This window comes from Lygodium microphyllum, chromosome 5 (assembly GCF_053477565.2).
Source record: "Lygodium microphyllum isolate KBCC chromosome 5, Lygodium_microphyllum_v1.1.10, whole genome shotgun sequence".
Lineage (NCBI taxonomy): Eukaryota > Viridiplantae > Streptophyta > Polypodiopsida > Schizaeales > Lygodiaceae > Lygodium > Lygodium microphyllum.
In genome coordinates, this window is record NC_141139.1 from 168,809,983 (window position 1) to 168,826,660 (window position 16,678).

At 41.7% G+C, this 16,678-nt stretch overlaps 1 protein-coding gene across 3 annotated transcripts in view; it reads left to right on the forward strand.

The window, feature by feature from the left end:
• Positions 1-16,678, forward strand: part of LOC148036671 (RNA helicase family protein) — a 248,838-nt gene that overhangs the window by 137,851 nt on the left and 94,309 nt on the right. The gene's annotated exons all lie outside the window — the stretch shown is intronic.

Consider the following 16,678-nt stretch of genomic DNA (forward strand, 5'->3'; position numbering starts at 1 on the left):
GTCCAAGTCCTCCTTGTAAAGGAGATGAATGTGCTGAATAAGGTCAAGCTGCCAATGTAGAAGACCTTTCAACTTGGTGGGTTGAGTGTGCACCCTAGATGTGGACTCAAAACCAAAAGCATTCCAGGTTGCCCAATTGTGCCAGTGGCCTGAGAAATGGAGGAATGGAAATAGGATCTTCATGTGTGGTTGTGCTGGAGAAGGATTATTTTGGGCCGAGCTATTCCAAGCCTCTCACAGTACCTCGAGCATGTTTCATGCAAAGATTACAAGAAATTGGTGCGCCAAAAGGGATGCACTGGAGCATCTTTGCATTGTATGAGAAAGTGATAGGCTGTATACACACATCTAGAGGGATGTCTAAAAGAATTGATGGCACCATAGAAGTAAAACAAGGATGTCCATTCTCATCCACATTATTTTGATTATACATAGACGAGGTGCCTGGATATGTTGATAGGGGAGGAGGGATTGGAGCTAACTTAGCTAGAGTATTAATATCGATGGTACTTTATGCAGATGATATTGTACTTATCTTTGACTCACCAGAGGGCTTGCAACACCACATGGATGCATTGTACGCTTTTTACAAGGATGGTGATCTCACAGTGAACCTTGGAAAAACCAAAGTGATGGTATTTAATACATTGGCAGCGTGGGTGACCCATGCTATATATTAGTTCACATTTGGAGGGGATGCAGCGGAGCATGTAAGGGAGTTTGTATACTTGGGAATCACCTTTTTTGGCCTGAGATTTTCAATGAGGGAGGCAATTGAAGCTCGATTAGCAAGACGTTATGGAGCACTTGGGAGCCTTGAGAGTCAGTGTACTCATGTACAATTTTAAGAACTTTGCACCAAATTATGGCTGTTTGACACCTTAGTCACTCCTAGTCTCTTGTACGGAGCTAAAGTATGGGGTTGCAGCCCATACTACAAGACGATTGATCCCACTCATAGATCACATTGGCCTAGAGAGAGAACACTATGATGGTTGGGATTGCATAGAGAAGCCATTGATAATGATGATATCACGTATGATGTGGAGTAAGGCCTGTACACCACACCCTATCATCAAAGCGGAGCTAGGGGCAACGCCCATGGTTGCAGAGGCACTTTTTAGAGTAGTGATATTCCTACATAGGATATGGAAGCTCCCACATTATAGATACTCTAGATTGGTATTGGTCTCCTCTAAATAGTTAGCAAAGGAAGGGGAGAAAGATTGCTGGTACTCACAAATGACAACATCGATGAGCCTCCATGGACTAGAGACCAATCCTATAGTCTAGATTGCCCTAAACTCACCCTTACCTGACGTGGTCCGAATTTAGTCATTAGAGCTGACATTTTGAGAGTGGAAACAATGAGAACTTGGATGCAACTACCTCTCCTTCTAGGATTGAGAGTGGAGTATTACCATGATCACTAACACACACCTCTCCCATTGTATGTGAGTTGCTATTGGACAAATGTGGAGCACCTCCCACCAACTGAGGTTAGAGACACACAGATGGATAGATATTGTAGCAGAGGATAGGATATGTTAGCTCTATAATTGAGTGCCCGAAATGGAGGAAACTACATAAATAGATGCATAGTTTACTATGATATATTAGGAAGATATCATTCTCTCTTGTGTGAAGGCTTTGGTCCTCTTTGGTAGGTCATGGAGTACGAGGACCAGAGATGCTTAGGGCTTTTCTTTTGGGGCTCTAGAGGTATCGCAGAACATTGTTACAAGTTGAGAAACCAGCTTACGGAGAGGGACTGAGATAGAGCGTAGCGATAGACTTGTTTCATAGATTAAATTCCTCAGGTACCATTGGTTTAGCAGGTCCAACCCCATCTATATGTTGATCTCGAGACTGAGAGAGGGACCACGCCACACACACACACACACACACACACACACACACACACACACACACACACACACACACACACACACACACACACACACACACACACACACACACACACACACACACACACACACACACACACACACACACACACACACACACACACACACACACACACACACACACACACACACACACACACACACACACACACACACACACATATATATATATATATATATATATATAATATATATATATATAGTGTTATGGATCCCCCTTGGTCCCGGTCACGCACGTCGCATTGTGGATCATCTCAATACGACATGCCAACTCAGCATGACACTTCAACTCAACACGGCATAGCACGTTGCGGCTCCCCCTTCAGGTTAGGAACCCAACTTGACACGGTAACGCGACATGGAAGTCAGCACGGCATTGTATTCGCGTCATGGTAGAGCACTGATGCATCACCATAGTCCACCTTAACGCCTCCCCCCAACGAGCAGGGAGTTCACCATGTCACCGGACATTTTCTGGTGCTTACGCAAGGGTGCACCCTTGAAACGCTTTACTATGGGTCAACACCCCACTCACCTCTCACCCCACAAAATTGCCCATCCCCCTCACACTCATGGTATGCACTCACCATAGTTTGTTGGTTGAAGAGTAGGTTGGCACAGAGGTAGTTGTCGGATGGTAGTTGTACTAGGACAAGCTTCAGTAGTGACAGCAGCTTTTACAGGCTTCCAAACAATTTGTTCGTTAGACTGAGGCATTGTTGTCAACTGAGGACAGTAGATGTGTTGAATGTCATACAAGAGGGACTCCTTATGGTGTTCGGTAGGTTCTTCTTCCATTTTAGCTTTTCCTTTATCCATTACATAGTGTACATTTAGCACACCATGTGAAGGAGTAGCAAAGAGAGTACCCTATCCTTTCTGTAACCTTTTGGATGAAAAACTTTCCCAATTAGTAGCATTAGACCCAATAGTAGAAACTAGATTTTGAGACGATTAGAGCTTTGTTTGAGACCGACAAAGTTGCAGAATATTCTCACAAGTAAGAACAGGGTGTTCTATTTTTTCAATCAAGCCTATCAATGCAAGATGTGTCCAATTGACAGCTTGAAGTTCTGCTGTCCAAGATGCAGTCTTGGGGCCTTAAATACAGAGCTGCCTTATAATGATGATTTTCATATCTAAAGACTTGGATTACATTCACAATAGAAGAGCTAGCATTCTCAATTAATTTCGTACAATGTTGGCAAATACCTTGAAGTATTTGAGGATGTGAGCATGGTTGGGTGTGCTGGCTCTTTGTGATGGGGACACCTTGAGTTTTGGTTGCTGAGAAGCAGCCACTTGAGTAGGTTCTTTGATGCTTTTTGTGGTAAATGCAGTGTTTTTGCCTTTGATATTATGAAGAGAGACCATATTTGGAGAAGGCAGTTCTTTCTTTTGCAGTGAAGAAATGTGTACCTGCCATCCTTGAGGAAGCTCAATTTCAGACCAGTTCACACACTCAAGAAGAAACCTCTGAGTGCTTTCGTTTGACTCCATGATGATTGTTTGTCCTCGATCCTTTGAGGATTCGGTACCTTCAAGAACTCTTGGAATTGCTAGGGACATGCAGTGAAATACCATACGATATTGTATGGCCAAGTGTGCTGAAGAAGCTTTCATATTTAAACTCATCGTGGAGATATGAAGCATGAGAAGCTTAGGTATGTAGGGATTATCTATTGCTATTACATAATTGGGCCTTAATTCAAAGAAGATAGGGACATTAGATAAAGAGGAGATTGCTGCGCTTACTATCATATCCATTAATTCTAGATGTCTAGTGTCTAATACTGCAGCCATATAGGAAACATTTAACCCTCTACGAAACAAAGGAATGATTCCTATGGCAATATAACCAAGATAGAGGTAAGGGTAAGTATGTTTAGTTTTTCGTTTTTGTATATGCAGAACTAAGGACAAAAGATTTACATGATGGTCTTCAGCTAAGGTATCTCCTATAGTTAATATACCTTGGCCTTTTATATAGATGGTAGAAGCTTCAAAATTTAAATAGCTGATTTTCTCCATATATATGAGTAGCACCAATATCGGGAAGGATCCGCTTTGCACTAGAATTAGCTTCAGCTTCAATAATTGTAGAGTCACCAAGTGATTTGTAATGCTTTGATAGGGTATTGAAAGCAGTACCAAATGCGCCTTGCACAGATCCATGAGAAGCCATTCGGATTTATAGGACACATCGAGGATTTAATGCTCACATGGCTAACAATGGCAACACCCTCACACACGGAAACATGCCTACATAGCCTACCAAGAATGTAACCTCAATGTCACTGACGAGCTTGGCTACTTCGAAGTGCAAACTCAGGGATTAATGCTCTGCTCTGATACCAAGTGACATACATGGAGAAGTTGGGTATATTTTTTACTTTTACATAGATGGTTGGAATGGGTCCACCGTTGGTCAATGCATTAACTCTATGTTTACTTGGGGAAAGCATGATTTGATTAATAGGCTTTGGACTCGCTTCTTTTGGTGAAGAGCTGTAAGGAATAGATGCATCTAATTCCATTAAGATGTCTGTAGTGTGCTGGGCTAACTGTTTTTGGCTACGTAAAGTTCTTTTGAAAACTTTACATAGAGTATGCAATTCCTGTTGCATTTGTTGAAAGGCTCCAATCATAGCTTCACTTTCATGCTATATTTCACTAGTTGTATTTTGGAGAGATTGCATAAACTGTGTTACTGTTTGAGGTTGGTGAATCTGTTCAAGATTATGAGGAACAAAGAGATTGGCTTTCTTCATTGTTTTTGAGCTCAACATTCCTTACTTAGGGAGATCATGTGGATTTTTAAAGAATCCTTGGTGAATCTTATGAGAGGGGAGAGAATGCACAAAGATTGAAGCTCAAGCTTAGCTGAGAGTACAATTGACATTGAAGAGAGTGCGTGTGAATGGAGGCATGACACCCAATGCAATTATCAAAGAGTGTAAGATGCAAGTACAAAGTACAACCCTTAAACCTTAGGGTTGTTAGAGTGTGTTCACACTCAAAAGGTGTAAAAGGGGATAAGTGGCCAAACTGTGTAACACGGGCACATAAAATAAAAGAGAATAAATCTGGGGGAAAAAACGTCTCGTAAGGAGAGTAACAAGTGTTCTAGTGTCCTAGCGAGGATCACCAACACCCCTTTGTGAGCATAGGCATGAGTCAAACCCAACAAATCTTGTCTTTAGGTTTCTTTTGATCAGAAGAATCTTCTTGGCTGGATGTTGTGTGGGCTGAGTCAGATTCTTCTTCAGATCGATGTGCTTTGCCTTTATGTGTATGTTTTGCACCAGAGGTAGCAGGAATATATTTGTTTTTGCCTTTCTGGGAAAAGTAGTGTGGGATTGAATGGGCATTGACTGGAGTAAATGAGATTGAAGAAGGATGAGGGGAGGTTGATTCTTCTTTGTCAGAGGCAGACTCAAACGATAGACTGGAAAAACTGCTATAGGATTGCAAACTTCCTTCATCAGAATAGCAAGAATCACCCCAAGCAGAACAAGAACTAGATTTAATTACACTGTCTTCAGCAGTGATAGTGTCTGAGTCAGAATAAGTGGCCGTTGTGGAATAATCAGTGTCATTGTTTGAAGGAGACGTATTAGTAGAAGTGTCATCAGACAAGGCATAATGAGCATTAGCCACACATTAAACGAAAAAATAATGAAGAGCCTCATTGTCCATCCACTTGGAATCTCAAACTCAGGATGCTAGTAAAGGTAAAGAAGAGGAGTCATCATCTACTTTTTCTTGTGTTTTACTTAAAAACAGAGAAAATAAGAATACGCTTTGCATAATGTATAGCAAAGAAAATGAGCTAAAAAGGAGCACTCAAGTTACACCAACATTTGAAGAAGAAACATCTTCTCTTAACTCTCCATTAATTAATATGCCCATTCTTAAGTCTTCTCCCCACTTGCTTTTTTGTATGATGTATGATGTATTAAGTATACACTCCCATCTGTCTACTTGTAGTGTGTTGCAAATGAGGTTTTGGCTTGTTACCCTCATGTATTCATCCTATCAACTCAAGTGACATTGCTATTTTAGCTCTAAACATGTGTTCTATCATCTGTAGTCCAAAACAAGAAGGTTTTTTTTGTTTGTACTGATGTCGTACTGTACTTTATAAAATCTTAAGGTACCAATTAATATAATATTTTATTGTACCATACAGTATTGTACCTGACAACCTGGAACAAATCTCATCCCAATGAGAGGAGATGAAGCAAAGAATATCGTTGACTCTACTCAAGAAGTTGAAGCCCACTCTTATTCCAAATATTGGATTTAGGGTTGCAAGAACGCACATACACAACTTGGAGAAAAAGAAGCTTGACACTAGACAACACAAATTGTATTTAGAAGTATCAAAGTAAAAGATTCACATGACTAAGTTTGTCGCATAAAACCATGGAAAATAAATCTCCTAGTGAGGGAAAAACTGTCTTGGTGGGTCCAAGTGTATTTAGACATATCAATTTTGAAATATGGCAAATTCTATATCTAGCTCATTACGCTTAGGATCTTGGATATCTTATGAGGGTTCATTTTAGTTTCTTCAAGCTAGCTTAGATCATTCATATCTAGGTATTAGGTCTTTGCTAGGATTTCCTTACTCATTGGTGGATGCCACAATGCATCTTGGTACTTCATCACTATTGATACTACTGTGCCTATTGTACATTTGATCTACACCCAAGTGTGCAGACCTGTCTGTAATGTCATGGTTGTGTTGGGTATCTCTATCATGCCTCCTCAATCTGTATGTATGGCCACTCAAATGTAGGAATATCCATCTTTTGCTCATAGTGTGCTTATTCATCCTCCTTGGGTTGCGTAGCTGCTGACTATACCTATGCCTACTCAAGCCAACTATGCATTTGGATCAAGTATGCATACCTCATTAATCCATAGTGGGCACTTTGGGACAAAGCTCCAAGTGTACTTGATTCCCCAACTCTACGCTCCTGATGAGAACACTTATTTAATGGGTTGGATTTCAAAACTTAGTGAAACCTCATGCAACAATGCCTGAATCTCAAGGCCTTGTAGAAATAATAGTTACTCTAGAGGTTATGCCAAACCCTCAACTTGCCTACTCGGATCATATCCATCATGGGAAGACTCATCATGTGAGAATGAATGTTGAGTTAATGGAGAGGTTGCTTCCCAAGTTTCACTCATAATTATGGCATATTTCCCTAGCATTTGGTAGTTGATTACCTTATCATATTTGGGATCCACCCATTGGCAATACTTGCCTTGGGTAGCCAAGAGGGCATCTTGTTCTAACATCTACACTTTGTGCTTCCGTTGCTCGTAGTCTCCACATTGTTCTTTCTGGTTCCCACCCACCATAGTGGTAAATCACTGGACATGTAGTTTATGGAGAGCACCGTCCGTAGCACCTTTTAGGACACCTGAAACTATGGCTAACTGATTTTAGGGGCGCTTGATGCACCCACCATTTGTGCAGCTTCTTTTGCTTGTTAAGGCTTTCCTCAGGAGAGATCTGCTGAAGGACGTGCATAATGTCGTTCCCACGCTTAGGCCAGTATCTTTTAGGTCCTTAGGGTCCATCAATCCATCCTTAGACTAGTCCGTAATCACCACTACTATTAGCAACTTGAGCTCTTCAAGTTCGGCCCTTAGACTACTTATGTCTTACAGACTAAAGTGCTCTTAGGACCTTTTTTTCCTTTCTTTTCAATGCATTTACTCACTCACTCACTTATTTTTGTCTTCCATTGCGTTTTGCTCTTACTTTAGCTTAGCTTTCTTTCTTAGCTTAGTATCGAACCATCTCACTTTTAAGCACTAATATGCAACTTTTGATCTCTTTTTATACTTACATGTTGGGTTTCATATTCGAGTTAGGAACTAACATAGTGGGTATACACCAATCTTGATTGGGCTAGAGACATGGTTTGTTTGCCATTCTATGGTGACTCTATATTGTCTCTAGTTGATCTCTTGTTCCTTTAACTAGCATGGAGGCTTCCCCTCCGTAGATCAAGCATTAGTTGATGCTACTATGATGACTACTTCTTTGACACGATACCTTTAGTATCAACATGACTTCTCTATTGGTTTCTTGGCACCATGAGACGACACCACTTGCTCCTCATTTAGTATCAACATCCATGGTTTGAGAGGGGGTTTTCTTTTTCGACATGGTACATGTAGGCTTCAACATGGTCTTGTTTTTAACATTTGAAACCTTCCTTATTATATCTCCCTTTGCATTGCATTTCATTACATGACTATCATCATTGTAAAAGAGTGCATGGACAAGTGAACAATTCCTCTAATGAGGGGACTATCTTGGTGGCACCTTGTTGCAAGAGCATGCCTCTTATGCAATACCCCTTTGCATTTTCATTCTATGTATATATTGGGGCCTTGGATGGGATAAGAACTTACGAAAGTAAGTGTCCCTCCAAGGCGAAAACCCATGTATCATATAGCATGATTCTCTTTTTACTCATTGAGGAGAGCATTCATGGCCAACGCCTTTGTCTCTTTGGGATGGTATTTTTCGGGTTTGGGTTTCATTATTCCTCGACTCTCCTTGGTCTTTCTTTTTGGGCTTAAGAGGGGGTGTTGAGCTACTAAAATTTGTGAAGAAATACCCTAACACAAAAACATAAACTAAAGTATAAACTTAGAAGAAGACAGTTAGGGTTAGGTTAACTTAGAGACAATGAACATAGAGAATTTGAATGAATGACTAAATATTGAACATACAATGCTCATGCAGGAAACAAACCGTGTAGGAATGAAAACTATACCTCGAGCTCTCGTGTCTCGGGGTCAGAGGTAGAGGTACAGAGTGTGCCATACTCCTTACGAATCTCGAGATGTAACAAAGGCATTATTAGAGAAACAAATATCGGAAAACATAGCCAAGGAGGCTGGATCTGATGCAAATAGCTAGTAGATGATAGAGAAAACTGCAAATGCAAATACCTAAATGGTGTAGACAGCTTGGGCGGTAGTAGTATGGATTAAATGCAGCAGTGTGGCAAAGCTACAGGATCTAAAACTTTCAAAAGCGAGATCGAGACTAAATGGAGAATAGCTATCCCATTTATAGAAAGTTTTGGGACCTCGTATCACGCACCGTTCTAGAACTCTCTCGAACTGCGCATCTTTTTAGAGGTTTAATTAATTAAGCTTTGTTGGTGTTGTTTAAGTGGCCAATTTAGTATGTAATACTCATGTTAGCTCAACATCCCCTCTGAGGCCCAAAAAGTGAGCAAGAAAGAAAGCCCAACCTAGATTTTAAACATTTTTATTTTTATTTGTTTTTAACGCAAGGCGTCCCATCCCAAAGTAGCCACATCTTTGGACAAAGGGTACATGGTGGCTGTTGAGTGGCCTATCAAGACTATAGATGCGATGGTTATCTTACCAAGGGAGTCTAAGTGGTCATCCCACAGAGGCCAAGTCATCGAACAAAGGGTGCACATTGGCCGCCCAATGGCCTGCTACGTCTTGCAAAGGCGGATGAAGAAGATTGCTTTATCCAACTTGCAAAGCTATCAAGAGAATAACAAGTTCACCCCAAGCTGAGAGCCATAGCATACATTGTGCAACATAGTGCGATTTGGGTCGCCCTGTCAGCAGAAAAATTGAAACGGCTATGAGCCTAAAGGGCTAAAGAAATGAAAATGTCTGTGGTAGGGGTCATGTGATGAGTAGCCCCATTGTCCACAATCCAAGGAGTAGTTGAAGTACTTAGTTGTGATGAGTGGGCCTTTGCAGTCACCTCGTTAAGGGGAAACTCCCAGATATGGACGAGGCTTGCATCCTGAAATGTCTCTATGGAGACAATGTGGGCATCTACAGACTAGTCGGACAAGCCCTTTGGCATTGAGAATGTTGACTACTATGATGGCTGACCGGTGGTAGTGTTGTTTTGCCTCCACACTGCCCTTTTTGAGGGTTGCCACCACCCTACCATCCCTGTTGGAGTTTATGCGAGTGAGGGGCGGGAGTTTGAGTCTTAGCTTTTGGTGCTGTGCCTCTTGCATTTGATTGGTGCTCATCGAAATGGCTAGCCTCTAATAATGTTGAGAATACCAATTTTTCTTCGATACATTCTTTCACTTGGGATTGAGAGACAATCAGGAGTTTCCTTGGGTCTCACTATTGTGGTTTTGGTTTTGATTGGAATTTTGATTTTGTTTACCCTTTCGTTGTTACCCCTTGTGAAAAGAAGCAACGAGAGTCACCTCTGTAGAGGTCAAACTATGAAATTGATGGAACAATGGAGCGTAAGTGCAATAGTTGACATTGAAATTCATAGAATATCGGCATGGGAGGGTGTGAGATCACTTGCTGCACAAAATGGAAGTAGTTTGTCAATAGCTTGTCTAGAAACAATGTGCCATGATCATCCAAGAACTTAGGAGCGCCAATGGTAGAGAACTTGGCGAGAAGGTGCCGATACTCAGCCAACTTGACTCTCAAGTCATCTTGGTTAGTGATTTTAAAATTTGGAGCTCATGAATCAAATTGATGCGATAAGTCCTATCGCGAGCCACATAGCGGTTAGTCAAGTATACCTAACACTCAGATGCTAAGTCACGATGTTGAAATTGTGAATGAAATTTAAGTAAGAGACCTTACATCAACTCGAGAATAGGGGAGGCATTTCTAGCCTTCCATGAGTGGACAACCTTGTATGGAACAAGTGCAAGATCAGGTTGGGGTTTGAATTGTTGCACACGATCTCGTAGGTTTTGGGAGTCTAGAACTTGTATATCTATGTTTGACCAAGTAGTAAAGGTCGACCGGTTAAATTGGGTCTTATCATTAAAGGCATGTTTGGCTTGTTTGCTTGATGAGGATAAAAAACCACGAGATGTCGAATAAGTGGCTTAGGAAGGAGGTGGTGAAGGGGGCTAAGTGGGAGGGGGAGATGGATAGGGAAAACTAGGTTGATAGGGTCCAATGGGTGCCAATTGATATGAGACACTGGAACATGAATGTTTCCATAAAGTGTCAATGGAGGTGGAGGCACTGGCACATGTAAGCCCTATACAGTAGGTAGGTGGCCATGGAGGTAAACTGTGGTACCAATAGATCCACACTTGGTGGTGACTAGGTGGTATTCCCAAATTGCGAAAAACCTGAAAGTATGGGGAGGGAAAGATAAACCTCCACCATGGGGACACCACCTGACTGAGGGAAAGATGAGGTCCTATGAGTTGTGCGTATGGGTGAAGGATCCCCCTAGTGTGATGTGAGAAGACATGTCCATGCACTTGATGGAGGCTGAAAGGGTTGTGCAATGGAACATCTGGGAGAGATATAATGGATTGGTCATTTGAGTTGTGGGAAAAGTGTTAGGTTCCTTTTGTCCATTAAATGCAAATGAAGAAATAGACGAGTCACCAAAATTATATTGACCATGAGATGTAAAAGCTGAAGGAAAGGATTACAAAGGAGCACTTACCGTAGAGTCTTGCAAAATTTTTTAATCTTTTCTTGAGTGCAACTCGAAATACCTATCCATTTCAGGGCTAATAAACCAATATTTGGTATCAAGAGTTCCTTCATCATGGGCATCTCCGATATCTGTGAGAAGATGGAGAGGATCGAAGCTCAATTGAGAGTGTAGTAGACAGTGTGGAGAGTGACGCTTGACACCCAATGCAATAGACTGAAAGTGTAAGATGAAAGTACAAAGTACAACCCTTAAACCTTAGGGCTGTAAGAGGGTGTTTATACTCGAAAGTATGTGCAACATGATAATGCCCGTAAATGTGTAACATAGGCACATAAAATAAAGAGAATAAATTTGGGGGAAAAAACCTCTCATACCAAGAGTAAAAAGTGCCCTAGTGTCTTATTGATGAGTGACACTCCTCTGTGAGCATAGGCGTGAGCGAAACCCACAAGGAGTGAAGAGTGATCAAAATACAAGGGTCATCCTCCACCAAAGGAGATCAAATTTAAAGCATTGCGAAATGCTTTAAATTTGTCACGAAGAAGAGCTTTGGTGAAGATGTCTGCCACATTACTGCTGGTAGGACAATAGACAAGGCTGATATCTCTTGCATGTAGCCTCTCTCTAACAAAGTGATAATGTATCTCAATGTGTTTCGTGGGTGAATGAAACACTGGGTTTCGTGCCACTGCAATGGCACTCTTGAGTGTCAGTGACCAAAGGAGTAGGCTCCGTGTGACGGATACATCCAGATCATGTAGCAAGCGTCTAAGCTATACACATTCAATTGTGGTAGTGAAAGTTGCCTTATATTCAGCTTCACATGACGATGTGGCAACAATGGATTGTTTCTTGCTAAGCCAAGATATGCTTTATGAGCCTAGAAAGAAATAATTGCCACTAGTAGAGTGACGTGAATCATAATCACCAGTCCAATTAGAATCACTGTAAGCATGTAAGTGCAATGGTCTCCCCTTGGCATAAAGCAATCCAAGAGATCTGGTACCCTTAAAGTAACGTTATTTTGCTCAGGGCTGAAGCTATAAAGTTTATGTCCGGCCTAGTGTCGCATAGGTAGGTAAGGCATCCAATTGCTGGAGCATATGTGTGTATATCAAACAAATCATTGTCATCATGCAATGACAACTTCAGTTCGGGTTCCATTGGTGTATAGATTGGCTTGCAATCCTGTAAGCCAGACCTCTCAAGGAGTTTACCAATGTATCTTGACTGTGATAAATCGATACCTCCAGCATCATGTATGAACTGAATGCCCAAGTAATAATCCAAAGACTCGAAGTCAGACATCTCAAAAGTTTGCTGCAAATTTTGTTTAAATGCTGAAATTTGATTAGCATGGGTCCCTATAACCAAAAGGTCATCAACATATAGACAAATGATCAGCATGGATCCCCCCCTTTACATACCTAAAGGGTAGACTCTGATAAGCTGTTTATAAACCCTTGGTTGAGTAAAAGGGTATCAATCTTTGCGTACCAAGCTCTAGGAGCTTGTTTCAAGCCATATAAAGCCTTTTTCACTTGCAAACCAAGTGTTTCGATCCCTCAATTGCCAAACCAATGGGCTGCTGTACATATACTTCTTCATGAAGTTCCCCATGTAAGAATGCAGTCTTAATATCTAACTGATGCACAATCCATCCATAGTGGGCAGCCAAAGCAACCATAGATCTGATGGTAGCCATGCGGGAGGTAGGAGCAAATGTCTCCTCATGGTCAATGCTTTTCTTCTGTGCATAGCTCTTGGCTACAAGCCTGGATTTATATTTGTCAATGGATCCATCTACATTCCTTTTGAGTTTGTAGACCCATTTTGTTCCAATGGCTTTCTTTCCAATAGGCAAACCCACTAAATCCCATGTTTGATTCTTAATGATGGAATCAAACTCAGCTTGCATTGTTGCTATCCAATGCACACTATGTTGTGCATCCTCAAAGCATTCAGGCTCCTCATCATCAACTGTACTTGCTGCCATAATAAACTCCATGGCATGCGCAGTATCATGCATACGAGCTTGCCTTCTAGTACGACCAGCCATGGGAGCATGCAAATGACTATCTTTCATAGTCTGTAAATACCATCTAGGCATTAGTCTTGCCTCCTGGCTGTGCACAAGCTCTTGCTGAATTTCAGATTCAGCACCTTGCTGAATATTCAGATAAGCCATTGGCTGATTTTCTGCATTTCCCAATGGAGCAGCTGGCTGAACATTAAGTTCACATGTTGAAACTCCCGTTGAATCACCAAATGAAATGGGCAGTAGCCCTTCAAATACATCACTTGCAGCTCGATATGTGTCAAAACCAACAAGGGATAATTCTGAATTTTCATTGAAAAGTACATCCCTATTGACAAATACATTTTAAGAGATAGGATTATATAGTCTGTATCCTTTGCTTTCACTGCTGTACCCCACAAAAATGCATTTGATAGCCTTGTTCTCCAACTTTTTTCTAAGTACCTTGGGAATGTGTGCATATGCAAGACACCCAAGTACGAAAGTGCCCAACAAAAGATTTTCGGTTGTTCCAAGACTAAAAAGGCCTGACATTCTTTAATGCTTTGGTGGGGCATTTGTTCAAAACATGGCAAGCACACATGATGGTTTCCATGCAAACACTGCTCGGCAAGCTCTTTGCTTTCAACATACATCTGGACATCTCCATGAGTGACTGATTCTTCCTCTCTGTAACCCCAGTTTGTTGTGGAGTATAAGCAGTAGTGAACTGATGAACAATACCCTTTTGCTGCAAAAAAGAATTCAACATAGAGGAGTGGAGTAGACAGTGTGGAGAGTGAAGCACGACTATCAAAAAACCAGGCGCTTGCATCCTTAGTAGAGCTAAATGCTCTATCAGTCTAAGAAGAGTCATAACTACATGTATAAAAACAATAGTCCTTGTGTGCAACAAAGAAAGTTGACTCAATAGTAGTGGAAGGAGCATTAGAAATAGACATTCTTGACTTCTTCTTCCTCTCCTTGGCTATGCGCTTTCTACAATCAGTGATGTGGTGGTTTGGCTTCTTGCAATAATGACATTTGCCCTTCTTGGCTTGCGTGCCTCCTTGTTTCTTATTACCCTGTGAAGTACTTGAAATCCTAGAGCTTTGCAGAGCATTCTTTGCTTGGCTATCCTTGCTCTTTTGTCGTGCCATAAAAGCCTACTCAGAGGCTATAATATCCCACACACCACTGTTTCTTCTTGTTTGCTCCTCCTCTAAGAGCAAACTAACTAGCTGAAGAAAAGTAATTGGTTGTGAGGCAATCTTCATGGTGAGGTTCAAGGCCATATGAAAGGCCAAGAACGAGGGCGGCAATGAGTTCAATGCAGTAGATATCAGCTGTGCATCTGAGTAATACTCATCGATATTCATAAGCTGCTTAGGCAAGTTGTGAATTTTGTTTAGGTGATCCTGCATAGAATCACCTTCATCCATCTTCAGTGTCTCAAGCTCTTTCTTTAAGAAAGAGATATGGGTCTCGTTCTTATCAGCAAATATCTGCTCCAAAACCAGACACACTTCTCATAAAGAAGGTGCAGACCGAATGTGAGGAATGATAGACCGCTGAACTGCCAATGCAATCAACGACAAAGCATGTGTATCCCGTGTATCCCATGCCTTTTGAGCTCTTGATCTTTGGGGAAGTGTTTGAAATGGAGCACGCTGAACAGGCTGAGGAGCTTGTTGTCCATGTCCTCCGGAAGGAGGAGTGGCAGAAGCCACAACTCCGGGCCTAACTTCTTCTCCGCTTACATAGTCCCAAAGATTCTTCACAATCAGCACATTCTTCATCATGAAGGACTAGAGTGAATAGTTGTTTCCATCCAACCTGTCCTCCTTGGATACATAGGTAAATACATCACTTCCCTGATTTGCCATGATAATTAATGTCCAAAAGAGCAAAAAGAGCAATGTCCAAGCTCGACCAACTTGTAAATCTAAAAATTTCTAGAAATTACAGCAAATAGGTTGCTGCAATTCGCAAATTGAAGTTCACTTTGTCAAAACTATTTGTAATGCACGTAGTACAAGGTGCATTTAATGCTCAACAACACTGTAGAAGCAAAAGCCCCAAAATTTCTTGCCCCCTAAATTCTCAAAAACAGTCTATTTCAGACATGAAAGTGCTATACATTTGCCAATCTCTGAACTGACAACAAAAGCCCCAAAATTTCACAAAATCTCTGCGTGAAATGTGTCCCAAACACTTGCAAAAGCAGAGAAATGCTGCCCAAGCACAACAATTTTCCTGTGAATGAGATCTGAAATAAAAAATTGATAATTTTTTTTCTTTTACCCTGATCTAGACTGTTGGGGAGGCTTGAATTGTAGGCAAGCGGGCTAGGCACTGGGGGAGAGGCGGTGCTGCAAGCGGCTCTGCAGGCTCAGGGTGTAGGTGAGGATGTCGCAGGCTAGCTCCTTAGGGGGCAGGGTATAGGCCAGACGCAAGGTACATGCTAGACAGGCTCTGTTGGAACTAGGAAAAGGGTGGTGCAGACAGGATAGGGGCGGCATAGACGAGGTGCCAGGCGGCACAGGTAGGTAGTGCCAGGAGGCGCTAGGGGCGGACTATAGAGGGGGTGCCAGTATAGGGCGTGAGCAGGCAGTAGGAGCTCAGACGGGTCGGTGGGCAAGTGCTCAAGCTGGCATAGCTCTAAGTTGAGGCGGTTGCTCTGCCTGACGGGGCAGCACTGTTTGCAAAGTACCAACTGACATAGAAGGGAGCTGATTGATCTGATACCAAATGTGAGAAGGTGGAGAGGATCCAAGCTCAGCTGAGAGTGCAGTAGATAGTGTGGAGAGTGAAGCATGACACCCAATGCAATAGATTGAAAGTGTAAGATGAAAGTACAAAGTACAACCCTTAAACCTTAGGGTTGTAAGAGGGTGTTCACATCCGAAAGTGTATGCAAGATGACAAGTGCCCGTAAATGTGTAACATAGGCACATAAAATAAAGAGAACAAATTTGGGGGAAAAAACCTCTCTTACGGAGAGTAAAAAGTGCCCCAATGTCTTATTGATCATTGAGACTCCTCTGCGAGCGTAGGCGTGAGTGAAACCCAACAATATCTTGCAGAAAAGAGGGAGTAGAATGAAAAGATTGAGAAGTAGCATGGATACCTGACATGAGAGTGAATGACGGTGGAGAAGAAAATGACTCATACTCCATGCTAGTTTCCATGTAAGGGTAGTTAGTCCTTTGTGGAAGTTCCATCCTTTATGCAAAATCATTAGACCATTGTACTGAA